Below are 18,083 nucleotides of genomic sequence, written 5' to 3'. Positions count from 1 at the left end.
CCCTGTATTTCCTCTTTAGGAAGCTTATCTCTCTTACTAGACTATAAATTTCCATGAGGGTAGTGATTGTGATTGATAAGTTCTGAACATAGCTGGTGACTTTTTAGGAAAAGCCAAGCACAAAATGGTCACCAGCCCCTCCCTTTGTAAGAAACCTCATGATTTCTGAGAAAGAGAAGCCCTTTTGCTTCCTCAGGGGTGCTATTCTCCACCCTGGTCTCATAGCTTCTGCATCAGCCCCAAACCCCTCCCTGATTGCATCAGCCAGCCCTGGCACGCTACAGCCTATATAAGCTCTCCCACCCCCGTGCCTGGTGCTGCCCTCCATTTTGAGTGCAGCCCAGCAGATTCTTTTCCTTTTAATAAAGCTTGATCGGTACCTGGTGTTTCGGTTCACTTTCTTTCATTTTGGTGCTGAAACCTGGGAAGGGTCCTGTCCGGGACCTTCTGACAATCCTCTCTCTTGCGTTGATTGGCCCACCCGGCTGCCCTTCCTGGACCTGCCGAACCAGGTACCTCCAGGACTCTCTCCTTTTGCTGTTTCAGACCAACACATCTACCATTGGCCTCAATTAATGGTGAGTCAGTGGGTCTGTCCTACTTCTATGGGTTCCCCTGACTACTCTCTATGACTACTGTCTACTTTCTGAATACCAGGCACCTGGCCGAGGGAATCCCTCTTGTGCCCCAGGCTATTGGAGGACACTCCTCTAGCTGGTGGCTCTTCTCTCAAAAAGAAGGTCCACACCAACAAGTACACTCCTTGGTGTTACCCTTCTTCTACTGGGACTGATCACCTCCCCTCTAAATGGGATCCTCACAATCCAAACCCCCATGCTCTATGCCTCTGGGCTGTCTCCTGGACAATCTCTCAGCCTCCAGGGAGACATTAAAACCCGAATGCCTCGTTTTCTACTGCAACTAGGTTTGGCCTAAATATAAACTAAATAATGGATCCCAATGGCCAGAAAATGGCACTTTCAATTTGGATACTCTCAGAGACCTAGACAATTTTTGTCACTGAAGCAGCAAAGCCAGAGAGATTCCTTATGTTCAAACCTTCTTCTATCTCTGATTGCATCCTTCTCTCTGTCAAAACTGTCCTATGCCTCAAATTCTCCTGGCTCATGCCTTACCTCCCCTTCCAGACTCAGATCAATCTTTTGTTCCATCAGACCACTCTGCTCCCCAACCACCTCCTTACACTCCAGACCCTTCACCAGCCCCTTCACCTTTTCCCCTTCTTTGTCCTCAGCCACCCAACCCCTCTCCTTCTTCCCCTTCATCAGGTGACAACCCCACCTCAGCTCTGGCTCCTTTATACCCCCTCCGTAAACTGGCAGGGATTAAGGGAATTGTCGAGGTCCATATCCCCTTTTCTCTTTCCAATCTCTCCCAAATCAAAAAACGACTGGGATCTTTCCAGTCCAACCCAGACACATATCTTAAGAAATTCAGATATCTTACCCAGTCTTATGATCTCGCTTGGCATGATGTTTTCATGATTATCACTTCTACCTTGTCCACCGAGGACAGGGAGCAGGTCTGGATAACAGCCCAACAACAGGCAGATGAGGTACATGACAAGCTTAGAGAAATCCCACAGAGATCCACTGAAAATCCCAGTGAGTTCCTAACCCACCTCTCTGAGGCTTTACATAAATACACACCCATAGACCCAAACTCCCTGGTGGCATGGCCCTCTTATACTTTCATTTCATTACCCAATCAGCCCCTGATATTTGAAAAAAACTAAAAAACTCGAGGAGGGTCCAAATATGATCCAACGAGACTTCCTCAATGCAGCTTTCAAGGTTTTTAACAATAGGGAAGAGAAGAAGAAGGATCATTACAAAAGAGATCAGGCCAAATACCAGCTCCTGGCTAATGCTATCTGGGGTTCACATACTCCAAAGCTGGATGCATCTAGGGGCAAGCCACCCAGAAACTGCTTCAAATGAGGTCAACCAGGCCACTGGGTATGGGCCTGTTCTAACCCCAGGACTTCTCCCAGGCCCTGTCCTCACTGCAAACAGCCAGGTCACTGGGGGGTTGACTGTTCCACTTGCCAGAGAGGGAGTGGAACAGTCCCCAACCCACAGCTTTTGGCTTCATGGCCATTCTTACTGGAACTTCTTGGATTCGCCCAAGAGGAGGACTGATGATGCCCAGGGCCCAAGGCACCCACAGAGATCACCATGCATGAGTCCAGGGTAACTCTCCTCATAGCAGGTAAGCCGATCTCTTTTGTCATCGATACAGGGGTCATTTACTCTACCCTTCCTGAATATGCAGGACCAACAAACCCATCCTCTTTCCCAATAGTAGGGGTCATGGGATCAGAATACCACACATGGATAACTCAACTCCTTTCTTGCACCCTACATCACACCCAATTCACACACAAATTTTTAATAATGCCTCAATGCCCAGCCCTCTTACTGGGATGGGACATCCTTTCCAAGTCCAAAGCTATCCTTACCCTAAACACTTTAACTCCAGCTACAATACTTCTGTTACAGGCTGCCCCAGACATGGCCCCTGAGGCTTCCACCTTCCCCTTCCCCTCGGACAAGGTTACTCCCTAGTATGGGACACTTCTTCTCTCTCCATGGCTACACACCATTCCCCTATTCTTGTTAAATTGTGGAACCCCTCTTTGCTCCCTAATGTCCCACAATACCCCATTGCTAACAAACACCTAATAGGCTTAAAACCCATTGATGGAGTTTGGATGTGTTGTCCCCTCTAAAACTCATGTGGAAATTTGATCTCCAATGTGGCAGTGTTAGAAACTGGTTGAGTCATGGGGGAGGATCCCTCATGAATGGATTAATGCTCTCCCTGGAGAAGGGAGGGTAAATGAGTGAGTTCTCGCTCTATTAGTTCCTGTGAGAGCTTGTTGTTTAAAAGACCCTAGCACCTCTTCTCTCTCTCTTGCTTCCTCTCTTGCTTCCTCTCTCACCATGTGATCTGCTTGTACCCGCCAGCTGCCTGCCACTTTCTGCCATGAGTAGAAGCAGCCTGAGGCCCATGCCAGATGCAACTGTCCCAGAATCATAAGCCAAATAAACCTCTTTTCCTTATAAATTACCCAGTCTCAGGTATTACTGTTATAGCAACACAAACAGACTAAAACACCCATCATACACAAATTCCTTTCTTATCTCTTATGGCCTACCCACTCACCTTTTAATACACCCATCCTTCTCGTTATAAAGCCCAATGACTCATACCATTTAGTTCAAGACCTCAGGGCCATTAATGTGGCCGTTTTACCCATAACCCCATCATTTCTAACCCCTATACTCTTCTATCCACAATCCCCAAAACAACCTGTTTCTTTTCTGTACTTGACCTCAAAGATGCCCTTTTTCTATCCCCTTACACCCTTCCTGTCAAAACCTGTTCACCTTCACTTGGACTGATCCTGATACATGTCATTCCCAACAACTCACCTGGACAGTACTACCTCAAGGGTTTTGGGATAGCCCCCACTTCTTCAGCCAGGCCTTAGCTAAAGACTTATCTGAACTTCCTCCAACCTCTAGCATTTTAATACAATATGTGGATGACTTGCTCCTTTGTAGCCCCTCCTATGAGGATTCACAGGCCCACACTGTTGCTCTCCTTAATTTCCTGGCTGCTAGGGGATATTCAGTGTCACTCAGCAAGGCCCAAATTTCTTCTCCTTCAGTCACTTATTTGGGAGTCCACCTCACCCCCAACACTAGAGAAATAATGGTGGATCACAAGAGTTTAATTTCTGAATTCCCTACCACAAAGGGTGAAATCCTTTCTTTGTTGTGGCTTGCAGGGTATTTTTGCCTATGGATTCCCAACTTTGGTGTGCTAGCAAAACCACTTTATGAGGCAGCCAAAGGGGATCCTGCCATTCCTTTAGATCCCACAAAGCCCATTCATTCTCTCTTCCAGTGATTAAAAGCCGCTCTCCTTGCAGCCAGTCCCAGCTCGGTCCCTCCTGAATCTATCTCATCCTTTTATCCTATACATCACCGAAACTCAAGGATTGGCAGTCAGGAGATACCTTCTACCCTGCTGCACACTTCGCTAAACAACTAGACACCCCAGCTTGAGAATGGGCTCCCTGTTTACAGGCCTTGGTGGCAGCTGCCCTTTTAGCACAAGAAAGCTCTAAACTAACTTTTGGACAACAAACAGTCATTTGTTCCCCCCATCATCTTCAAGACCTTCTCAGCAATAAGGCCATGTCAATTCTCTCCACTTCCCACCCTACAACTTATCAACTTACCTTCACTGAAAATTCGCAGTTCTCCTTTAAACCTTGCCCTCCCTTAAATCGAGCCACTGTCATCCCAAAACTCTCACGACCCTGAGAACATAATTACATGGAGGCTTTAGACCTCTTTCTCAATCCCTTTCCACACATCTCCCAGCATCTTATTATGTGGCCCCAACATACATGGTTCATAGATGGGAGCACCACCTCCACGCCTGTCCCCTGGGTGGGCTATGCCCTAGTAAATCCAACACAAACTACTGAGGCTGCCCCCTCCCCCAAAAACCACTTCCTAACAGGCAGAACTCATTGTCCTCACCTGCGCTCTCACTCTGGCAAGTAACAAATGAGTCAATATATACACTGACTCTAAGCATGCTCACCACATCCTTCACTCCCGCATGGTCATATGAAAGGAGAGAGGATACATGACCACTCAAGGAGGGCCCATAAAAAATGGACATCTTATCAAGATACTTCTTGAGGTTGCACAACTCCCAAAGGAGGTTGGGGTTCTACACTGCAGAGGACAACAAGCCTCCGATGATCCCATAGCCCAGGGAAACAAACTGGCAGATCTAACTACAGAATAGGCTGCTCAATCACCAGGCCCCCACTCTTCCTCTCCCACTCAGATCCTTCTCATGGCCCCTATGCCCTTACCCCAATACATACCCCAAGAAATATAACACCTCCAACAGTTGGGAGAACAGAGGAAGGACAACTGGCATACTCTCTCTGGTTGCTATGTCCTCCCTACCACACAAGCTGAGAAAATCCTTTTAGATTTCCATAATTCAGTTCTTATAGGCTATGAACCCCTACTACGCCTTCTTCAGCCCTTATATTACTCTCCCCACATGGCCAAGTTACTTAAATCACTCAAAATTGTCCTTTTTGTACTCATTGATCCAATCAAGGTGGCCTCGAAGTTTGGTCCTTTCCCACCCACCAGGCCAGAGGATACAATCCTGGCCAGGATTGGCAAATTGACTTTACTCACATGCCTCCCACCAAAAGGACATGCTATCTGCTAACATTAGTAGATACCTTTTCAGGTTGGGTTGAGGCTTTTCCCTGCACTTCAGAGGATGCTACAGCAGTAAAACATGCTCTCACCTCAGAAATCATCCCTCAGTTTGGCTTGCCCACCAGCCTCCAGTTTGATAATAGCCCGGCATTCATTCTCCAGATTACACAACTCATAGCACAGGCATTACATATCAAATGGGACTTACATATAACATATCAGCCTGAGTCATCAGGCAATGTAGAAAAAGCCAATCACCTCATAAAAACACACCTCACTAAGCTGTCCATGGAACTTCACCTCCCTTGGACCCAACTTCTCCTTTTAGCATTCACTCACTTGTGAGCTGTCCCCTGCAAACCCACTGGCCTCAGCACCTTTGAACTTATGTATGGTAGAGTCTTCACTCTCCAGCTCATCGCCTTTAGGCCACTATCTCCCTACTCTTTTGCTCATTAGGGATCTTCTTCGGGAACAGGCCAACCTTCTATTACCTCATCCTTCCCCCACCACCCCCTCAGATTTTAAACTGAGCCTGAAACCGCAAGTATATGTTAAAACCCAAATTGCAAAGCCCCTCTCACCATACTGGGAAGGGCCTTATACAGTACTTCTCACTACCCCCATGGCAGTAAAGGTACTAAGAAAGGCCCCTTGGTATCACTTAACCTGAGTAAAACTAGCACCTGAGACTTTACCCAAAGAATCTGTTAACACCAAGCCAGAGGGGTCCCTCTGCTCAACCCCCAACCCAAAATCTCCTTATACTTCATCCATTTTAGGACCCACAAAATTGAAAATGTCCAGGACCTCCACTCTTCCCCCAATCCCAGAAGAAGGATGATCTTTCCCCTGGCAATCATCTTCTCCCTCTTGCAGATTTGCTTCACGTCCTTCACACAGGAGCTGCTCCAAGACTGGTCCCGACCCGCCACCTCCAGTGTTGAAGACATCCCTGAGTGGGTAACTGACTTAGCCTGGCAGAGCATCCTGTGTGATTACACCCTGACAAGGTTACCCTCTACTCCTTTTTCCTGCTATGCACCCTCTCAACCTCTCAGCCCCTGAACGCTTGCCTTTTCTCTTCCTCTTGCTTCTTTTCCTAACAGAGACATATGCCACACCCTGTTCACAATGTATAGCCAAGGTCGTGGAGGGTGGAAGGACGCTTTCCAACCTCCCGGGTCTGCCACTCAGAATCTTCAGGGGAACCCTGCAGAACACATTCACATTCCTGACATACGTTCCCCAACATGATATGACCAGACAACTGCCACATCATGCTCTTATGGGGGGTAAAAACTACTGGGTAGCTCTTTCCAAACGAGATTCTGCTGGAGTCCAGTTCCCCCCCCCCCCCCGGACAAAAACATTTCTGCTTCACCCAAACCACTCACCTAGGCTATAGCGATGGGGGAGGACTTCTGGACAAACCACGTCAGACCCCTGACCATGATGGGACTTGTCCTTCTTAGTCCCTGCCTCTTTCAGTGTTTCCCTAATTTCCTACAGGAACGCATGCAGGCTTTCACCAACCAAAAGGTCACCAAATTGTTCCTGGGAGGAGGATATCAGCCCCTGAGAACCATCAACCCTTCCCCAGAAGAAATACAGCCTCCCCACATGAAACCAATACCCCACCACCTAATTGTTTTATTTTCTTATATCTTCCCCCATCTCCAGCAGGAAGTAGATTCAGAAGAATGAGACCTTTGCCCCCTTTCCCTTCTATACTTAAAAGGTGGGAATGATAGGTCCTCAACATAACCGGTGCCATTTTAGGAAAATCCAAGCGCAAAATGGTCACCAGTCCCTCCCTTTGTAAGAAACCTCATGATTTCTGAGAAACAGAAACCCTTTTGCTTCCTCCGGGGTGCAATTCTCCACCCTGGTGGCGTAGCTTCCGCATCAGCACAAAATCCCTCCCGGATTGCATCAGCCAGCCCTGGCACCCTACAGCCTATATTAGCTCTCCCACCCCAGCGCCTGGTACTGCCCTCCTCTTTGGGTGCAGCCCGGCAGATTCTTTTCCTTTTAATAAAGCTTGATTCGTACCCGGCATTTTGGCTCACTTTATTTCAGTGATTAGATCTTATTTTTTGTTGTTTTTGTTGTTGTTATCATTATTATTATGGTATACTGTAACCTATAGCATTAACAGTAGTGAGAGGCTTCAGAATATTTTCAATGAACGCTTTATTTCTAAAGTGATATACATTGTTCAATCTACTCATCCAAGAGATAAAACATTCTACACACAGTTTTGTGAAACAGCAGCTTCATTCAACAGCACAGGAAAGGGATATACAATCCAGCGGGTATCTCACTGCAGGAGACAATAAATTGGAGTAACAATTGAGTTATTAACGGTGGGTGATTCAGGTAGGCATTTGGCATTGGGGTAGATGCTCAGCAGTCATTGAGGCTCAGGAGCATGAATCCAGGTCTTGGAAGGTAACTGACAGAACAAAAGCCCTAGAAAACAATGAAAGTGCCAGAGAGGTGGCCAAGAATGACTCAGAAATTGGGACGCTGGGATAAAATGATGAGACTTTCACACTAGCAGAGAAGTATCAAAGAGGATTTGATCTTAATTCATAGAAATTAGACCTGGCAATGCTTAAATATAGCGATCAGTGGTCCTGAGAAGCAGAGGAAGAATCGAGCTTAAAGCTGGGTATCAAGAGACCTCAGCTGTATGGAGGCGTGGAGAAAATGGGGACCAACCTGGTTTCTACACATATAGTGTAGTGTAGAGGCAATATCCAGAAGCAGGTTTGAGAAACAAATATTTGTGAAACAGGTGACACCTCCCATTTGTCAGTGGATACCTTCAGAATTTTACCCTTTACTATGGACACAGAAATGTCATGTGTGGTGAAATGGAAAGGTAACTACAAATAATAACTCCATTTTATTCTTCAGGATATTCTTCTCTTCCAATCACAAACTCTTTTCTTTACTTACAAAAATTATATCTTTAATATATTGGCAAATTTTGAACAGAAAATACCAAACTAAATAACACCACTGACAGTTTATTTTTTTATTTAAAAAAATTTTTTCTTTAAATTTTATTTTGTGGAAGTGGGTAAAAAAAATAAATAAATAAATAAATAAATTTTATTTTGTCGATATACAATGTGGTTGATTATTGTGGCCCATTACTGAAACCCCCCCTCCCTCCTCCCTCTCCTCCCTCCCACCCAACAATGTCCTTTCTGTTTGCTTGTCGTATCAACTTCAAGGAATTGTAGTTGTTATGTCTTCTTCCCCCCGCCGGTTTGTGTGTGTGTGTGTGTGTGTGTGTGTGTGTGTGTGAATTTATTTATTTATTTTTAGCTCCCACCACCACTGACAGTTTTGTGTGTGCTTGTTTGTTTAAAGCTCTTGTTTTCTTTTTTGGGTTAGGGTCTCATACAGTGTCTTGCACAGCCTGGTAAAATATGGAGAGTACTACTCACTTTGATGATCAGACAAAGCGTAGTTTGAATTAAGTTCTACTCGTTGTTGGCTATGTAACCCAGAAAAATTATTTCATGTTACTGAGAGTGGTTCTCCATCTGTAAAATAGAACTGATGACTAATATCAGGTGGTTATTTGTTATGAAGATTAAATAAAATGGTGTCTTAATAGCATTTGATATAGAGCCTGGCATACAGTAGACACTCAATGAGTACTGGCTACCAATAAACATCTATAGAATTGAATGTTTCATTTGTTCTTGTTTCATATATATATATATTTCTGAGACACCAAATTTGAACACCTGTTGATTAACATGTTGCATTTACTAAATTCTTAGTGTTTGGAAATTGCAATAATATTTCCATTTCAAGCACATGCAGAAATAAAAAAAGCAGACCATAGAAGTTCTGCTTCAGTTATTGGTAAAACAAGGACATTTTTTTCCATCCTTTCCACTAAAAACAGCTTTAAAATCTGTGGTTGAGGTGAACAGAAAAATCATCAGTTTGAAGGCATCAGAGAGCAATTTAAAAAGCCAGAATTTGAGGACCAAGACCCAGGAGAGGAGGGAAGCCAAGAGACATGAGCTCAGAATTTGGGACTGTTTTCTTTCTTAAGGTGGTTGTCAATTTCAGAAGCAGAAGCTGAGATCTGAAAAGTTTTGGTTTCAAGGTTATTTTTGAATAGGTAATATATTCATAAAGTACAACATTTACAATGTATATAGTGAGAATGAGAGTGAAAGTTTTCTTTTGACCTGTTTCTCCAACTACTATTTATTTCCCTTTCCTAGAGGCAACCAATGTTACCACTTTCTTGTGTATCCTGAAAATGAGACTATTCTCATAGTGCAAAGTGAGATACACTCGCTATATTTCCAAGGAGTGATATGGCAGGATCCATCAGAGTCTGTTTGAAACTAGTTCACCACTCAGATAAAATTGTTGTTAGGTTAGCCCCTTTAAATCAATATTATTATTATTTTTTTTAAAGATGACTGGTAAGGGGATCTTAACTCTTGACTTGGTGTTGTCAGCACTATGCTTTCCCAAGTGAGCTAACCGGCCATCCCTATATAGGGATCCAAACCCGTGGCCTTGGGGTTATCAGCAACATACTCTCCCAAGTGAGCCACGGGCCGGCCCTAAAATCAATATTCTTAAATGTTTGCTTAAAATATAACGAAGGGAAACTATTTTTTAATAATTATTATATGCAGACACCAGTCCACCTATTAATTTTTCCCAAAATATTTGTTAAATAAGTTCTGTAAATTTTGTAGCTTTCCTTCTTTCTCCAGTTTTCTTTTATCAGTTTTCCAAACCAGAGAAATTTATGAGAGCTATCGCATTGCACATGGATCTTGCAAAAATACTCAATGGAGATAGGTTGACATAATGAGTACTTTTTAAAACCCCTGCCACAATTCTTGTCTACATTGGTTAGAGTAGGGTCAATTTAACTTTTGCTCTGTGTTTGTTGCCTCTGTAAACCTGAATTAATAGTAATTTATTCTAATGGTGACTTGATCCTGGCTTAAGTTACCTTCATACTATTTTGATTAATATTCCTGTCCAAATTTATGCTAGTTTTTGCTCCTCTTTTGTGTTCTAGTCTACCATCTACCTTTAAAAATAGAAGCATCCTGCTTTTAATTCCCACTCACTCAGTTTTTTCTATCACTTGAGTTTTTTAAAATTCTTATCAATATTTATTTTTAACATCAATCTGCTTCTTCAAATTTTACCTTATTCATCATACAATTCTTCTTAGTCTTTGAATTTTTGTCCTTAATCATTCTTTGTTTACAATCTGTGCTTATTATCGATTTATCTGACAGAAATACTGGAACTCAGTCAGAAGGGGGCATGGGCCTACAAACTTAAGGAAATTGATTTTCAATAACAAACTGGTATCATTCCAATTTTTTTTTTTTTTTTTTTTTTTTGGTGGCTGGCTATACCAGGGATTGAACCCTGAACCTTGGTGTCATAACACCACGCTCTAACTAACTGAGCTAACCGGCCACTCATATTACTGATTTTAACTACCACATTTAGACTTTCCAGAAGGATTAGAGTTTGTTTGTTTATACCATTTCTTAGCTAAGGATGGGAACTACATCTCCCAGAATCTCCTTTCCTTTTTGGTTCCAGGTTAGAATTGGACAAAAGAGGAACCTGTATGAGATTTGGAAAGTGAATGAAACTGAAGCTATTACTCTCAGCGGGTCTTTGCTATGAGTCTGGGTGATGAGTACAGGCAGAGATGCTGGGAGACCTACCTCATCTCTCCACTTCTCCATTCTGTGTCTTGCCTCTCTTGCCACCTGCTGGTCCTGCTATCAATAGCAGTCCCTGACCCACCACTGGACTTGGCTGCAGACCCCAGTGGTGACAGCTACACAAAGACAACCTTTTCCCCAGAGGTGGCAATTTCAAGAGACCTCTCCAAGAGTACACCTTTTGCAGCCCCACTTTGGCAACTTGTCATGCTTGGTTTCTTGGATTTCCCTGCCAGCTGCAATTTGGCTACCCACCCCAGTGCTTCAGGTGGTCTGTCTAGTGTTTATTTCTCTGATCCTCTGACCCCTCCCTTCTAGACCTTCCCTTTCACAACTCTTCTCATATTTGCGTACGGTCTAGTCTCTATAGTAAATCCCTTATTCTCGTTATATTTATAGTGGGTCTCTTTTCCTACTGATACACCTGGAGACTTTCGATCTTTGTGCTTTGCCATTTTTATTGCTTCGGCAATGTCTTCCTCATCGTTGCAAAATGGTCGACACAACCAAGCCTTAGCTACTCACCTGACATTGCTCCAAACAGGAAGTAAGGACACTGGCACAAAAAAAGTCTTTCTCTTTACATTCTTTTTTCAGGAAGGAAAAAATTTTACCAGAACCCTCAAGCGGAATTCCCCTTGTGTCTCATCAGTCAGATCAGGGTTACGCGCCTTTCCCTGGTCTCTGCTAAGGGGCATGAACTGCGGGGATTGCTTTAGACCCATGTTTCTACTTTCTGGCCATACATCAAGATAACCGAGGAAGTTTTTAAAACATACTTTCACCTGCTCCGTACTTGCAGATTCTGATTTAATTATTCGGGGGGAGTGCTCTGTAATCAATATTTGTAAAATTCTCTCACAGATTATAATGTGCAGCTAGGGATGAAAACCACTGCTTGGACTGAACATGATTAATTCATTCTCTGAGGCTATTTCACATTGTTGCCTGACCAAATCAAGGTTCTGTACGAGGAGGAAGGTAGAAATGGCTGAGGAATTGGCAATCGAGGTTTGCCTGTCTAGGTTATCTCATCTAAGAACGATCTATGGAATAGATAGAAATATGACTAGAATTCCCACCTGCTTTGCATCATATAACATCAGTAAGGACTACAAGATTCTACATGAGTTATTTGGTCAACTCCAGGAAGGACAATAAAACAGTCATTCTCACGCTTCTTATTACTTGAGGTAAAGCCTTCCTGAATGAGTTATCTTACCACGTGCCATAGAACTCAAGAAATAACTGTTTCTCTGTGGGACACATAACTGATTAGCTTAATTTAATTATGTAATTAATTACATAATTAATGTAAATAGTTTGGGGGAGTGAGAGGATGGGGAGATACTGGTCAAAGGTTACAAATTTTGAGTTCAACAGAAGAAATGTTTTTGAGATCTATTGCATGGCCATAGCATAGGGACTATAGTTAGTAATAATGTAAGGTATATTTCAAAATTGCTAAGAGCAGATTTTAAATATTTGCACCACAAAAAAATGATAAGTATGTGAGGTGATGGATATGTTAATTCACTTAATTTAATCATTTCATAATATATCAAAATATCACATTGTACCCTATAAATATATACAATTATTGTCAATTAAAGATAGAAATATTTTTTAAAAATACCATAGTCTTGAATTCGAATTGGAAGTATAAGTATGATTTTGTAACATTATCTTTTTTTAAGAACAAGTATTTTTAGCTTTGTCTATTAAAGAAAAGACCTAGAAATAATGACCACCATGGTAGCAATAAGCACCCCCTAGCACACAGACTATGGTTTCTAAACATGATTTCCAAATAAAAAGAACTGGCGTTTCCTGGAGAATGGCTGATTCTAGATATGGACCAGAAAATGTATATGCTGAGGCTAAAACATCTTGTCATAATAGAAAGCAAAAAAATTATCAGTTCTACTTGGGTCAGATCTAAAGCATTCTGGTGCCAACTTGAGGAGGATGCCACTATTCAAAGACAGGACAATTTGAGAAATTTGACAATAAGAAAAATGGATTACTCTATTGCAATGGATTAAAACACAACAAATATGTTTAAATTCATAAGTTCATAATGATGCTTTAAAAAAAAACCCATTGGTCATCTTCAGAGTATAGTAGGGAACTAATTCATTATTTGGAAATATACTAAATAAATATTATGTACAATACATTTATTCTGGTTTTTTTTGTATACATATAGATAATGAGAGGAAGTTTCTATTTAAAAAATTAATCCAGCTAATAAATAAAGAAGGCATGATAAAGTTAGAATATTACCATTTTTCAATCCCTAATGAAATAATATGTTTAGGAAATGATCATCCATTGCTGCTAATATCACAAAAAGAGAGCTATCCAGACATGATGTGTCTCCTGATAAAATTACCACCTAGGATACAATCTTAACAACAAAAATAAAACAAAAAAGGAAAACCTTATTCTGAACAAGCCTCTGTTACGACCAACTTACAGAAAATACAAAAGACAGGGGAGCATGTTGATGGCACCATGTGAATGCAATTAGCAAAATCCATAAAGTGGGACTTTCTACAGGAATAACCCAATTTCTTCAACAAGTAAATTACAAAGGAAAAAAAAGTAATGAGAGTGAACCTATCAATTAAAAGAAATATTCCAAACAATTGCAATGTATGGAAGTTACCTGAACTCTAAATTGAACAAATAATCTTAAAAAATTTTACAAGACAATCAGGGAAATTTGAACAGTGATAGAAAACGTGGAATACTTGATGATATTAAGCAATTATTGTTAATTGTTAAGTGTGATAACAATATTGTGGTGTGCTTAAAAAAGAGAAACTATCTTTTAGAAATGCACAATGAAATATACTCAGATGAAATGATAATATGCCTGAGATTTGATTCAAATAAGCCAGTATGGTAGGGCTATTGTTGTAATAGGTATCTATTACTGCATAACAAATTTTCCCCAAATTAAGTAACTTAAAGCAGCAAACATTTATTTCACAGTTTCTATAAGACAAGAACTCAGAAGCAGCTTAGCTAGTTGGTTATGGCTCAGGGTCTCTGCAGTCATCTAAAGGCTAGAAGATCTGCTTCCAGGTTTACTCAGTGGTTGGTTGACCTCAGTTCCTCACTGTCTGAAGCTGGAGGCCTCATTTTCTTTCCATAGGCTGTTTGGTTACCTGCAAGGTGTGGCAGCTGGCTTTCCCCCAAATGATAGCCTAAGATGGAAGCAGCAGTCTTTTTATAACCTAATCTCAGCAATGACATATCATCGCTTTTGCCATAGTCTATTGGTCACAGAGACCAACCCTGGTACAATATGGAAAGGGAGCACTGATGGGAATAAATACCAGGATGCAAGGATCATTAGGGGTCTTCTTAGGAACTGGCTGCCATGTTGACCCAATGTTTTATGGACTTAAGCCAAGCCCTCACCCATTCCCTGACCTCTACAAACTTAAACCCTGACTGGTGGACCATAGTGGTATTTCTAGTAACCAGTTTTATTGTAACTTTAGAGTGATTTTCAAATATAATTCCCAGCCCAGAAGTTCTGGGTATTTCCCTTTTCTCAGTGCAGACTCAATCTGTTGAACAGACTCTAGGGAAGGTTTGAGAGAAGAGTTACTATAAACACTAGTGGAAGATTTGAGGGGATTAGATTTGGGAATGGGTAAGAAATCATAAGCTCACAGTGGTTTGAATTATGTTTTTCTGACCAGAAGACCTACAATTTTCCACCTGTGTATGTCATACAGCATCTTAGTATGCTGCTCATTTATTTCATAACTAGGGACCCCATGATGAGTTAGCCATCACACAGATCCCAATGGCAAAAAAAGACTCTATAATTACCATTTCTTCCTTGTGACTTATTGTAATAATTTGGCCTATTTTGTCTCTGACATTTCAGCAATGTCACCTGACCTCTAATACTCCAAGTTCTCATTATTGCCTTGGAGTTGGGCAATCCATTCTTTTGTGGAATCTTGCACTACTGTCTCTCATATACAGAAAACACCCACCAAAGTGCTCTTCACAGATGTGGGTGTCATCCTCCCCAACCTATTTTTTAATGCATTGGTGAATGGCAAGTCCTCTTGGTCACCACAGAGGCTACAGTTCAGCTTGTACATAATTGATCCATATCAATGTTCCCATTTTGTTTAGCAGTCAAACACCTCTCTAAAGTAGTAGTTCTGAAAAGAAAGGCTTTCCCTAGGACCAGCAGCAGTACCTGAGAACTTGTTCAAAATGTAAATTCTCAAGCCCCACTCCAGACTTACTATATCAGACTTACTGGGAATGGTGCCCAGTACCCTGTGTTTTAACAAGCCTTCCAGTGATTATGATGTAATTGACTGTTCTAGTGTCACTCAGCAAGTCTTAAAATTTCCCATATCATCATTTCTTGATAGAAATTAGTAAGGGAACGCAAAAAATGTTTACATTGTGTAATGATAAAATAAAAATTTTAAAAATTTCCCATATCATCACTTACTTCCAAAAATTAAAATACGTTGTATTTTTAAAAAATCACATTTTTGTGCAAGACCTAAAAACATAAAAAAATTGTGGAAAGATATGAAAAATATCTCGGAGAAGCTAGAAAAATAAATTATTTTGTTTTCTATTGGGTTTTGAAATTTATTTTTGTGTATTTCAAATAGGATAATAAAACCACCCTGTGAAGACCTGATTTCAAAGGAACAGGGTAAAACTGCTAGATTTCTATTAACTGTTCCTGTGCATTCTACACTGTGGGGGACATGAATAGTCTTAGAAGATGAGTACAAAGTAGCAAGTTAAGCAAGATGCTTCTCTTTAACTTTCCAAAAGTGCAAGGTACTGAGAAAGAAGCTATATCAAAAGCGAGTAGAGAGAAGGACTTCAACAAAGTCATCAAGAACTTGTTTCTACTATTGTGATGAATTTGGTAAGCAATATTTGTAACCAACATGTCACAAATGCTTGGAATTGATGATGCCATATATTGTCAACAAATCAAAAGTTACTAATATTAGACTGGTTCCAGTCAAGATGGCAGAGTAGATGGTTCCTAGCGTCACTCTCCCACAAATCGACCAATTTGCAACTATTAAAAAGCAACAACAGGAGGCCTGAGACCTGCACCAGAATAGGCAGGAGCCATGTGCTGCGGGACCTGAGAGGCCTGGGAGCCATGGGGCCCATATGCCCTGAGTCAGCCATGCCAGAAAAGGCAGGTGCCACAGGACCTCCAGCCCAGGACAGTCCCCGCCACTTAGAGAGGCTTAAGAGCCATCAGGCCCACATGTCCTGAGACAGCCATGCCAGAAAAGGCACGTGCCACAGGACCTTCAGCCCAGGTCAGTCCCTGTCACCCAGAGAGTCCTGAGAGCCATGGGGCCCACACACCCTGAGTTAGCTGTGCTGGAAGGGGCAGGCCCCATGGGACCTCGAGCCCAGGACAGTCCCCACTGCTTAGAGAGGCATAAGAGCTGCTGGGTCTACATGCCCCAAGACAGCTGCACCAGCAAAGGCAGGCACTGTGGGACCTCCAGCCCAGGTCAGTCCCTACTGCTTAGAGAGGCCTGAGAGTCTCTGGGCCCACATGTGCCAAGTCAGCTGCACTGGAAGAGGCAAGCACTGTGGAACACCCACCTCAGTCCGGTCCCCACTGCACACAGAGGCCTGAGAGCTGCCAGGCCCACACACCCTGAGTCAGCTGAGCTAGAACAGGCAGGCGCCATGGGACCCCCAGCCCAGGCTAGCTCCTGCTGCCCAGAATTGGCAGTCTCTTCAGGATTCAAGCCAGACATCAGGGTGAAACGAGTGGACTGTGATACCCCCTGCCACAATGACAAAACACCAAAGGAAAGATACCAGAAATATGAAAAATCAAGAAAGTATACCACCACCAAAGGGAAATAATAACTCTCAAGCTCCAGATCCTATAGAACAGGAAGTCTTTGAAATAACTGACAAGAAATTTAGAGCAACAATCCTAAGGAAACTAAATGAGATACAAGAAAACTCAATTAGACAACACAATGAAATGAGAAAAAAATATACAGGATCTGAAAGAAGAAATGTACAAAGAAATCAACACCTTGAAAAATAATGTAGCAGAGCTTGTGGAGCTGAAGGATTCATTCAATGAAATAAAAAACACAACAGAGAGTCTAACCAGCAGGCTAGAAAAAGCAGAAGAGAGAATTTCTGACATTGAAGACAGGCTGTTGAATTAACACAGGCAGACCAGAAAAAAGAATTTAAAAAATTGAAGAAAATATAAGAGAGATAACAGACAGGCTTAAGCACTCAAATATCAGAATCATGGGTATTCCAGAAGGAGAGGAAAAAGGAAATGGCATTTAAAACATATTCAATGGAATAATGGCAGAAAAATTCCCATGCATAGGGAAAGTCACAGACCTTCAGATTCAGGAAGCCCAAAGATCCCCAAACATATTCAACCCAAAAAGATCCTCTCCAAGACATGTAATAGTCAAACTGGCAAAACTCAAAGACAAAGAGAGAATCTTAAAAGCTGCAAGAGAGAAGTGGCAAATCACCTTTAAGGGAGCCCCAATCAGATTAACATCAGACTTTTCATCAGAAACCCTAAAAGCCAGAAAAGAATGGGATGATATATTCAAAATACTAAAGGACAAAAATTGCCAGCCAAGAATACTTTACCCAGCAAGGCTATCTTTCCAAAATGAAGGACAAATAGTATATTTCTCAGACCAACAAAGACTGCAGGAGTTCACTACCACATGACCAGCCTTACAAGAAATTATCAAGGAAGTACTGGATTTGATACCTGAAAAAGAACCATCACTGCCATGAACACTCAAGAAAGAAGAAAATGTACCAGAAAAACAAAAATGCTAACAAAAAATAAAAAATATAATTTATCTTCCACCCCAAGAAACCAACAAATACAGAGGACAAACAGAAAATCAGAAAGAAAGGAACAAAAGGTACATAAGACATCTAAACAAAAATCAATAAAATGCCAGGAGTAAATCAACACCTTTCAATAATAACTCTAAAT

The 18,083-nt window shown here is 41.8% G+C and overlaps 1 pseudogene; it reads right to left on the bottom strand.

The window, feature by feature from the left end:
* The window catches only part of LOC134379075 (developmental pluripotency-associated protein 4-like), a 48,698-nt pseudogene extending 36,929 nt beyond the window's left edge, over positions 1-11,769 (bottom strand).
* Between the last annotated feature and the right edge of the window lie 6,314 nt (positions 11,770-18,083).

This window comes from Cynocephalus volans, chromosome 5, assembly GCF_027409185.1.
Source record: "Cynocephalus volans isolate mCynVol1 chromosome 5, mCynVol1.pri, whole genome shotgun sequence".
In the NCBI taxonomy this organism is placed as follows: Eukaryota; Metazoa; Chordata; class Mammalia; order Dermoptera; family Cynocephalidae; genus Cynocephalus; species Cynocephalus volans.
Note: the sequence above shows the minus strand (reverse complement) of the source record. Positions and strands in the feature narration are given on the sequence as shown.